Here is an 11,472-nt window from a genome sequence, read left to right as displayed (position 1 = left end):
TTTTCAAGTTTGATTAAAGTATGTGTAAGTTGAAAATAATTGGCAAATTCTTTAAAAGAAAAGATAGTTCAAATGATTCTTCTACACTTAAACCATCAAGCCTCAATACTTCAACTCATGAACTAGAACAATGTGAATCAAAACATCCAAAGCTCAATCTTGAAGAAATGGATGTTGTTCCTGTAGAAACTGATCTTGGATTACAAATAATGTATGGGAATTTCCTATTAATCAAAGGGATGAAATTCATTATGCTTATCTCATACGTGGTCATGTCAACCCATTCTTAAGACGTATCCTTTATCAAATGATGATCATCCTCATCATTTTCAAGCTTCTTGGTTGGATTATTTTTGTAACAAAGATGCTGTATTTTGTTTGCCATGCTACCTTTTTGGTAAGAATACCTCAAATCGTCTTGATTCAAATACATTTATTGAAAAAGGTTTCAAAAGTTGGAAGAAAGTAAGTAATGGAGAAAATTGTCCACTTTTGAATCATGTTGGGAAAAATCCAAATTTCTTACATAATGTTGTTGTAAAATCTTGTGAGGATTTATTGAAAATGTCCAAACATATTGATAGGCTCATCAATAAACAAACATAAAAAAAGATCTTGAATAATTGACTTAAGCTCAAAGCTTTCATAGATTGTGTTAGATGGTTAGCTTTTCAAGCTTGTGCATTTAGAGGTCATGATGAAAGTCCATCATCAAAAATAGTGAAAATTTCATTAAAATGCTGAAATTGTTAGGATCTTACAATAATAAAGTTCATAAGCTTGTCTTGGAAAATGCTCCATAGGTTGCTAAGTACACATTCAATGATGTTCAAAAGGAGATTTTGCATATTTTGGCTAACATGGTCAATTAGAGAGAAGGTGGAAAATGTTAAATTTTGTATCATTATTGATAAAGCTTGAGATGAGTCTAAAATAGAGCAAATGTTTATTATTTTGAGATTTGTCGATGGTGGTAGTTTTGTTCAAGAACATTTCTTTGATCTTGTAGATGTTAGTGATAGTAGTTTTATGAATTTGAAGAAAAAGTTAAGTTTCTGTTCTTTCTTGTTATAACCTTCAAGTTGCAAGTATTCAAGGTCAAGGATATGATGGTGCTAGTAACATGTGTGGAGAATGGAATAGTTTACAAGCTTTGGTACTTAACGATTGTCCATACACATATTATATGCATTATTATGCTCACATATTGCAATTAACATTGGTTGCAACATTTAGAGAAGTAGTTCATATTCATGAATTTTTTACACCATTGACTTTTATTGTAAATATTGTTAGTGCTTCTTCCAAAAGGCATGACCAATTACAAGCTACTTAAAGCAATTGACATTGCAAACATGATTGTTAATGACGAACTTGAAACATGTAGAAGAGCAAATCAAGTGGGAACTCTACAAAGAGTTGGAGATATTCGATGGAGCTCACACTTTCATTCTATTTGTAGCTTGATGAGAATGTTTTGTTGCTACTTGCACTGTTATTAAAAATATTATTGACGAAAGAGCCACTTATTTACAAAAAGGTGATGCTTCTACTACTAGTAAAATTATAGTTTCATTTGAATTTATTTTCATATTACACTTGATGTATGGGATCATGGCAATCACTAATGTTCTTTGTCTTGCTTACAATTACACTTTCAATATATTTTAAATGCAATTCATTTTGTTTTTACTACAAAATCACTCTTTTAGAAGTTGAGAGATGATGGGTGGTCTAATTTGCTTGAGAATGTGAAAAAATTTTGTCGAAAACATAAGATAGAAATTCCTGACATGGTGCATGATACATCTAGGGCAGAAGTCGATCTCGTCAATTGAATGTAACTGTGGAGCATCATTATCAAGTTGATGTAGTCTTAGTGGCAATAGATTCCTAGTTATAAGAATTGAATTTGAGATTCAATGAACAAATTGTGGAACTTTTAATTTTAAGCACTGTTTTAGATTTAAATGATAATTACAAATTGTTCAACATTGATGATATCTGCAAGTTAGCAAAGAGTTTTTACTCTCAAGATTTCACAAAGTAAGAAAAACTTCTTTTAAGGTTATAATTGAGATATTACGAGCTTGGTATACCTCATCACCAAGGTTTTGAAGATATTTAGACACTTTCTCAATTGTGCCAAAGATTAACAGAAATAGGAAAGTGAAGAAATTACCACTTGATCGATAGATTATTCGCATTGTTTAGACTCTTTCAATTTTTGCAGCTACTACAGAAAAAATCTTTTTAGCAGTAAAAATTGTGAAACAAGACTCTAGAACAAAATGGATGATGAGTTTCTTATAGATAATTTAGTTATTTATATTGATAAAAACATTGGTAACCTTTCAGTACAGAGTCAATAATTAATGAATTTGAATCCAAGAAACATCATTAAACACAACTTTCCTATATGACTATTATAAGTCCTTCTTTTCTTTTTTTTTTATTTACATGTTATATAAAATTATTATCTATTATGAATCTTTTGATCGTTGGTTAAGTTCAACTTATTAGTTTTAAAAATTTTTAGCCCTTATTCTTTTTCATCTTTGGCCCTCCAATAAAAATTGACTAGTTTCACCCCTGGCTGTATGGCTCATACACCCTCAATACAAAAATGTCATCAGGGAAGCTTGCAACTCCTCCATTGAAGGATCTTACCTTCCAGCTTGCAGCAAAAATAAAAGTGACCAAACACTCGCTCAAAAAATGGAATAGAAAGGTTTTTAAATCCTTATGTCAAACGAAAAGATAACCGCAAAACAAACTACAAAAGGCACAAAATAACATTAATTTTGCTATAGTTGTTGATATGGAAAGAATAATGAGAAAAGAATCAGAAGTTGTCTTAAAAAAAGAACAATTGTTGTGGTGGCAAAAGTCTAAGGCTAACTAGATCGTTCAAGGTGAGAGATACACAATTTGTAACCACAAGAATAAGAGTTAAGAATAGAATTTCTAAATTTAAAAATGATATTGGAAAATGGATCAAAGGTCATCAAAACATTAAAAATGTGTTTTGGGCCTTTTACTCTAAGCTTTTCAATGTATAAGACAATTTCTAAAGAAGAGTTGCATACACATTCAACCATTTGAACTGCCAACATTTTTTTTCCAAAAGCTAGATGACAACATTGGAAGTTCATTGCTAATCAAATGCTTACACGTTCACGAGATACTTAAGTTTACTTTTTAATTCATTATCAATAGTTGTTATTTAAGATTAGAGTCAAGGATTTATCATAAGAAAATTATAAATTAAGTACCTAACAAGTGATTTAAGTGCCTTATCTGAAAAAAGATTCACACTTCTTTTTTCAGGTTTTAGAACTTATTTTTTAATAATTCTTATAACCAACTAAGCAGTAATCTTTACATACATACAAACAAGTGTGTGTGTGTGTGTGTATATGACATATACAAATCTAATAGTAGTAAGATTCTAACTTAATGTATTAATGGATTTTGGACAACCAAATTCCGCTTTTGGTTCATCATTGGTATAACTGGTATGGACCTTGTAAGGAAGTTTTTCCCTAAACACTTAACCAATTATATCAAGTCTTTAATTGAAAATTTGAACCTAAACCACCAAGACAAGATTCATAATTTATTACACTTTTGCTCAAAATTATGTACTTCTTGGATGATATCATTAGAATATGCATATTGTCAAACCTTGCTCTATAAAGTAATTACGGTGTCATTCACATACTCAATAGAATGTTTGTATGTTGAGAAAGCCCGAGAAATTGACAAAAGACGATATTGCCCCTAGAAGTACAGTTAAGTCGATTAAACATCGAACAAGATAAAATCGAGACCTTAAAGATGAAATTGAGAATTTCACAGTCCAGGGATGACTCAAAATGGTAATTCAGAGTTCGAGGTCCGATTTGGAGTTAATCCGAAAAATTGACCGGTTAGGGGCAAATGGTCATTTTGCAATTTGAGGACAAAATGAAAATTTTTAGAAAAGATTTTCTTAGCCCCATTTGACATGTTTGAGTATGACATGCGTATTGAAGTACAATTGGAAGATTTAGTAGTGAAAAATATGAGTTTTCGGTATTTTTAGAGTATAGGGGTAAAATGGTAATTTTACCACTCGAAATCGAAAATTTAATTTTTGAAAGGATTTTGATCAAATTTAATTATTTGGAGTGTGAAATGAGTATGAGGAGTGAAAATTATGCATTATGGCAAATTTTCAATTTTTGGGGTAAAAATGTAATTTTTGAAAAGTTTGGGGGTAAAAGTGTAATTTTAAAAAATTTACTCCACCAAAACTTTAGAAAAATCTGAAAATTTCACTTAAGACTTGGATAAGTCAAAGGGAATGCATGGTGGAAAAAGTAGGACAAGTGGATGGCTAGAAAAAAAAATGAATTAATAAAATAATCAAAATATGATTAAAATAATATTATTTCATTAAACTAATAAAAAGGCATAAAAAAAAATCAGCCCATAACCTATTCTTCTTCTTCAACATTCGGCCAAGCAAGAAACAAGAGAGAGAAAGGAGAAAATAAAACCCTAGCCAAGAAATTTAAAGGGAAAATAGGTGGAAATTCAAAAATCAAGTGAAAAAAAGGTAACATTTCTTAAATTTGTCTTGTGCTTTACCTTTCCCATGCATTTTTCATCATTTTTCATGGTTGAATCTTGTGATTTGAGGATGATTTCAATTTTGGTCATATGGGTTTAGAGAGAGAAAGTTGTTAGATAAATTTGATTTTGAGATATGTTAGTGTTTAGTGTTAGTTTAGCATGTTTATGAGTAAAACAACAAGAAAAATATTTATTTTCTGCATGAATTTCTCTAGGCCGAATCTAGCCAATGGTATGTGAGGATGAGGTTGACTTTATTTTACGAGAATTGGGTGGAAAAATTATGAATTATGAGGTTGGAAATTAAATGAGAATTTTCGGTGTAATAAATTGAAATTTTTACTCACTAAGGGTAAAAGCGTAATTTATAGTTCGGACTGATAAATTGGACCAAATTCACAGTCATTGAGGTATTGTGGATATAATTGGATAATTGAAATTGAAATGGATGTAATTGGAGTTGAATTGGGGATTTTATGAATTTACACCGTGTATAAGCGAGTTAGGTCGGACATCGCAATTAAGCGATTGTCCAGATATTTCAAACCCTATCTAGTGCATACGTATGGATAAGAGCCTGAAATAATTTATGATAAATTGACACAATTTATTGAATTTTGTGTCATGGATTATGGATAGGTGGTGAGTCAATTGTTTCGGGTAAGAGACTACACCTGAGGGCGGAGGATAGGAGTATTTCTACTCCTAATACTGTGAGTAAACTTATTATCATTTAATTTATCTAAGGTAGTTTTTATGAAATTTTATAAATTTATGAAAAATGGATTTAAAAAGGATAAATTTCGTGTTTTATAAATTGTTTGAAATTAATGATGAATGTTATTTTTTTAAAATAGAGTACTTGGAGACTGTGGTTGTTAAGTATGAATTGTATTTTTAATTCAAATGGCTTATGATAGTGTAAGCATGCTTGGCTGGTTTATTGTATTGAAATTACATGAATTGTGGTTTGCCGTGCAAATTAGTTATTATAAAAAAATTACCTTATTATGCTATTAAACTATTTTATGATTATGGTGGGGTTGACCTACACTGCAGTGGCTGGTTTTTGTGGACCATCCTATTAGAGGGGCTCGGTAAACCTGGCTAATTTATTTTACCTCTGTGGGAGAGGCGCGTAGGGTAACTCTTGTGGAGGGGTTTAAGTCCACTTCATGCTTAACCACCACGTGAAAGTGAGATTCAGCCAACGTCAAGGGACAGCTATTTTATATGAATAAGTCATTTTAACAGCCTTGGCGGATTCGAGTGGATGCTTTGATGACGATCAAGTATCCCTGAGGATGAGTTTTGGCATGAGCCAAATTTTATGAGAAACATAAGCCTTGAAAATCATTTTAATTGAATTATAATTGTTTTCACGGGATGGAATAAATTTCTAAGTTATGAAAGGCATATTGGGATGGGATATTTTATTGTCTCCATTTACTTGGCTTTAGATACTTTAGATGGTATCTGTTTACTAACTGGGATTACAAAATCTCACCCTTTCTTCTTATACATTTTTGAGGCTCAGGACAGTTTATAGATAGTCGAGTAGGACGAGAACTAAGCTTGGAACTGCATTATAGAAAGTAAGAGTTCACAGTCTTACATCCTCTTGGTCAATTGGGGCCCACGTGTCATTGCAGATCAAATCTTATATTTTGGTTATCTGTATTTCTATTCATACAATTTTTACTTTACTTTTATGTGCGAAAAAATTATTTACGAATATTTCTATAGAAATTTATTTTATGAGAAAATAGAATATTTTATTTATTATTTTTGAATAGTACTAATTGTCAACAATTTGCTTTTAAATGAACGTTTTAGATATCAAAACTTATTTCTAAGTATGAAATATGCATTTTCCACCTAATTATTACATTTTTAACCTGTCTCGAAATTTTTGACGAAAATGACAAAAATGACCCTGTGAGGCAGAAATTAAAATTTTATTGTTTTTGGACGAAAAAAATGATTTGTATTGTTTTAAAACATGATTTTTGTAACAGTAAATCACAGGGTAGGTAAGGAACTGATACGAGTGCCTTGCGAGATCTCGATAGGGTACTCGGAAGATGACTGCCTATCGGGACATCGTGGCGGTTGTCACGGACTCGAAAGTGGTTCCGGGTCGTGACACATATAACCTAATAACAAATCAAATGGTTCTTTAGTCATTTGAAAATTCAAATCAAAATGGTGGGAAAAGGTTAATGACAAAAGATAAAATCATACTTTATCCTTAATAGGTTCAACAAAAATCTACCACTTCTCAAGTTTGCATTACCAAACAATCTAGAAGTGGCAAAGTTCTCGCAAGCCAAATCAAATGGCAACCCATTTCTTGCTCAAGCCAAAACAAATAAAAAAAAAACAAGATGATCATGTCTAAAATCCTTCAATTGGTGGATTATGAGGAAGAATCTAAACAAGCCACATAGTCCTTTGTCATAGTCCAAATCTTGGGCCATGATCGGCGCATGGGCCTAATAGGCATAGCCCACCAGACCCAAGCAAGTCTTATTAGAAATTCTCGATAATTCACTATACTCGTTCACCAATCCATATTAGTGCTTAAATCATATTCTTTTGCATCATAATTTGAACCATAATTGTAATAATGAATTCATTCTTTAAAACATATAATCATAAGTATATACAATGAAGTCAAAATCTCTAATTTAATACTTATACCAAGGACATTATCCATTTACAATTAAAAAAACAAAGTGCTATGACTCGACCTCTAGCAACGGAGTGACTTGGAATGAAATGCTATGAGATGCCTTTACCTATTTGCGATGGACCATAAGTGCCGATGATTGCATGCTAGGCCGATCACTATCTGCAAAAGGGAAATGAAAGGGTGAGTCTCATAGACTCAATGATCATCGGCTCCATGAGCAGGGAGTAGATGGGAAACAAGTAATAAACAAATCATTTGAATGATAAAACTAGAATATAAAATGCTAATTTTATAAACCAAACCACAAGAAGGATATTTGTGCCTTGTAAAAATAATATCGTAAAATCATAATACAATACTTTCTTTGGCAAAACAGTACCGAAAATAAGTGTAACAGAAAGACTTTTAATTACTGAAAATATTATTTGCCATTGAAATATGAAATACGATATAAAGGTATGCACGCTCCCAAAATATGTGGCATGTAAAGAAATCAAAGTGTATAGGCACATAAACCAACTCATGATTGTCAAGTAAGCACGGAAAGCTTTTATTTAAATCAGGGGAGCTGTAAAGAAAATCTAAACCTTCCACCATGCAAAAGAGTATGCGTCGAAAAACTCACAAGGCTCTATAGTAGGAAAGTATAATATCAACACGTGGACCAACTTCCATGTAATAATAATCTAGGAGTCTTACTCCATCGGATTCCCATAGCCATGGTAGTCTCACGATGTTGGTCGACATCGGAGAATCAAGTAGTCGTTACAACGCACATTTGGAAGTCTCACTCTACCGGATCACTTGTGGCCTAGCCACGTATACATATCACAGGTCGTGGCCCCTGCCACGCCTAACCGCTAGTCGGCAATCCAAAGGTTTTCTAGCTAGAGTTCACTCATGCACGAGGGCCACACTTAACTGAAGTGACAGTCGACCTACTCTTGACACACTTGGTTTGTCAAAACCATTTTCAAAAATCAAATCGAGGTTTCCAAGTCTTTTGCTTAAAACCATTTGAAAACAAGGTTCAATAACCTTTCAAATTACTTTTTACATAAAAAAGGCATAGTGTGTTCTCTTATACAAAGATCGGACTAAAATCGGTGCTCAAAACTTGCATCTTAATTCATTTAACTATTTCATTTAAACTATGCATATCACCCACAAATACAAGGCACAGATTTTGAATGCAAAACAGTATAAAAGGCTTGTTTTTTGGTTTTTAAAACACTTTACGTATGTAGCTCATCTATAGATATATCCAAAACAATTTTCAAAACAACTTGCATCCATAATTTCCTACGGGCTCTACCAGCTCATGCTTTCCATAATAACAATGTATAAATCATTGTAAATCCATTTAGAAATCTTCTGTCAAGGCTAATAGCTCATGCTTTTTCCATAATTGCATTTAATGAAATACGGTAACGTTTACAAAACGTATAACATTATATAGCTATGGAAATTTTTGAAATAGGCACCCCTACTCACTTTACAATAGTGGGACGCTTCGTCGCTATTGATTCGGATGTGTATCTCATTATTTCTACTTGCCGGTCACTCGTTACTTCACCCTGCACGCCACCACGGTAAACTTTTCTACTTATATCCTTCCTAGCAACAATCCAAATTCAATAATCTTATTGTTTATCATTCCCATTTTCCTCCTTATTCAAACATTACCATCATGTTAATAACTCATACTATGCTAGAATCACCATTTTTTCTCACTTAACCTTGCATATTCATATACATCTTGACACATTTTTTACCAAAGTTTCCTTTACCTTTAGCTTGCGTAATTCTTTAAATTATAATTACCGGTAATTTATTTATGACTCTAATACATATATTAATCCTTTCTAAGGATATTTATCAAGTTTAACCATCATTTCCACAACAATAACCTAGCATATGGCAGCAACTATAATTTCACTTCCATCAAACATTTTCTAAGTCTACATGTACTACCATTCTCATTTACATGTTGCCACCAAGCTTAACATCAATATTCATTCATACGCACCAGCATCCATAACCTTTTAAGCCTTTCCTAACAACACATATCCACACAATCCATTTTTTTTCCAAGCTTCCAATTAATATAATTGCTTTCCAACCATACCCATGACATCACCATAACACCATATATTGCACACAATCATTCTCACAATATTAAACTAATCATAGACTTCAAATTGTAGCATTAAGTTTACCACTTGGTTTTAGCTTGTATTTCACCCAATAAAATTCACAATTTCCTCACACCCATGGCCACCATAGCTGCCACAAAAATACTTATACAATTATCAACTCATTTCCAAAAATTTCTCAAGCTAAAAATCAAAATCCTTACCTTATGTCTCTTGAATTTTGAAACCCACTTGATATTCATTCAATTGCTATTGAATCACTCACTACCTAAGCCTTTCACTTTCCTCTCATTTCTTTCCTTGGTCGATTCTCTCTATTTTTCTTTTCAAATGCATGGTGGTAAGGTGAAATGGTGTGGGAGCATGAAGGTGAAGAAAAAAATATCCTTTGGGTGGAGATAAGAACTAAAGCTTCCTTTGGAAGCTTTGACCAAACTAATGGTAAAATTACTATTTTGCCCTTTAAGGTTTTCACCATTTTTAATTGTATCCTCCCACAATCTTTTAATTCTAATTTCTTTCCATTTTTCCTCCTTAACACTTGTATCAATAAAATATCAAGTTTATGCTTCAACGTGGTATCACCGTAATATTTAAATATTTACTTACCCGAGCTAGCTTTATTTAATAATGATATACGGGCCCCATTAACTTACTTTTTTCTCCAAAATTTACTTATTCTTCTTCTCCCCCACTTATAGTAACCATATACTCCTTCTTCATGAAAATTTCGACACTGAATAAAATATTAATAATTTAATATTATTTTATTCAAAAAATTTTCACTTGTCTCCTTGGCTTCCAAAATGTCTTATTATGCCTCGATTTACTCCTGAATCACTTTTTATCTTGCTAATTCATCCTCGATAAAAATATTATTGTTTAATTACTACTTCCTCGTGTGCGAAATATTTTATTCCAAACTATGCCTTTCACCTTTCATCACTTTTAAACACTCTAATTAATCTCGATTGGTATCCGATAAGTTCTATTAGTCAACATAGCAAAGTACGGGCTGTTACATCCTTTGGTAATATAATAGACCAAGCAAAAGATAATGAAGATGATTGCTACAAAATCTTTCCTTTCATCAATCATTCAAAAGCAAAAGGCAAAATAATAAAATAACTTTTGACCACAAAGTTACCTTTGGCAAAGAATCTTTACATTTTCAACCTCAAAAGATGTAAAGAATCTTTCAAGCTCACTGATTCCCAATTCCTCAAAAGATGTAACCTAATAGTAAATTTCAATCATTACAAAATGATATTGTCCATTTGAGGGTCTCCCAAGAATCAATCAAAATCAAATTTCAAGTCTTCAAACTTTAGGTTTAGAGTTTTTCTTTGGCATGATACCTAAAAATGCTCATGAACTAGTGAAGAAAATTCAAATAAACCTTATTTTTTTATTACTTTTAATCAAGTTCTTGTACGTAGCTTCAATAGTAAATTTCAATAATTGTAAAAGGATATAGTCTATATAAAGGTCTCCCAAGTTTAATTCAAAATCAGATTTCAAGTTTTCAAACTTTACATTTAAAGTTTCTTCTTTGACATAATACCTAAAAAAGCCCATAAACTATTTAAGAAAATTCAAATAAATTCTTATTCTTTTATTACCATTAATCAACCCCTTATACTTTGATTTTGATCTAGAGAAACTTTTATGACTAATGATGAACTAACTATTATTAGGCAAAATGAAATTTATCATTTTATATCATTTGGTATATTGACATATTATAACTGATGATGGCATATCATTGATAATAATTGATTGTTTTAAAAATTCATTCACTAATAAATTAAATAAAAAATATATCATTATTTAAAATTTAAAAATTAATAACTATTGAGTTCTCAATCATTAATTGCTCATATTCAGTATGTAGAAACTACATAAAATCAATACCTATATATAAAATGAAGCCCTAAGAGAGCTTCGAATTTGTGTCACGTGAATAGCCTACTTGAAGGCCACATGGATGGATCTAGTGTT

This window comes from Theobroma cacao, chromosome 1, assembly GCF_053813885.1.
Source record: "Theobroma cacao isolate CCN51 chromosome 1, ASM5381388v1, whole genome shotgun sequence".
Classification (NCBI taxonomy): domain Eukaryota; kingdom Viridiplantae; phylum Streptophyta; class Magnoliopsida; order Malvales; family Malvaceae; genus Theobroma; species Theobroma cacao.
Note: the sequence above shows the minus strand (reverse complement) of the source record.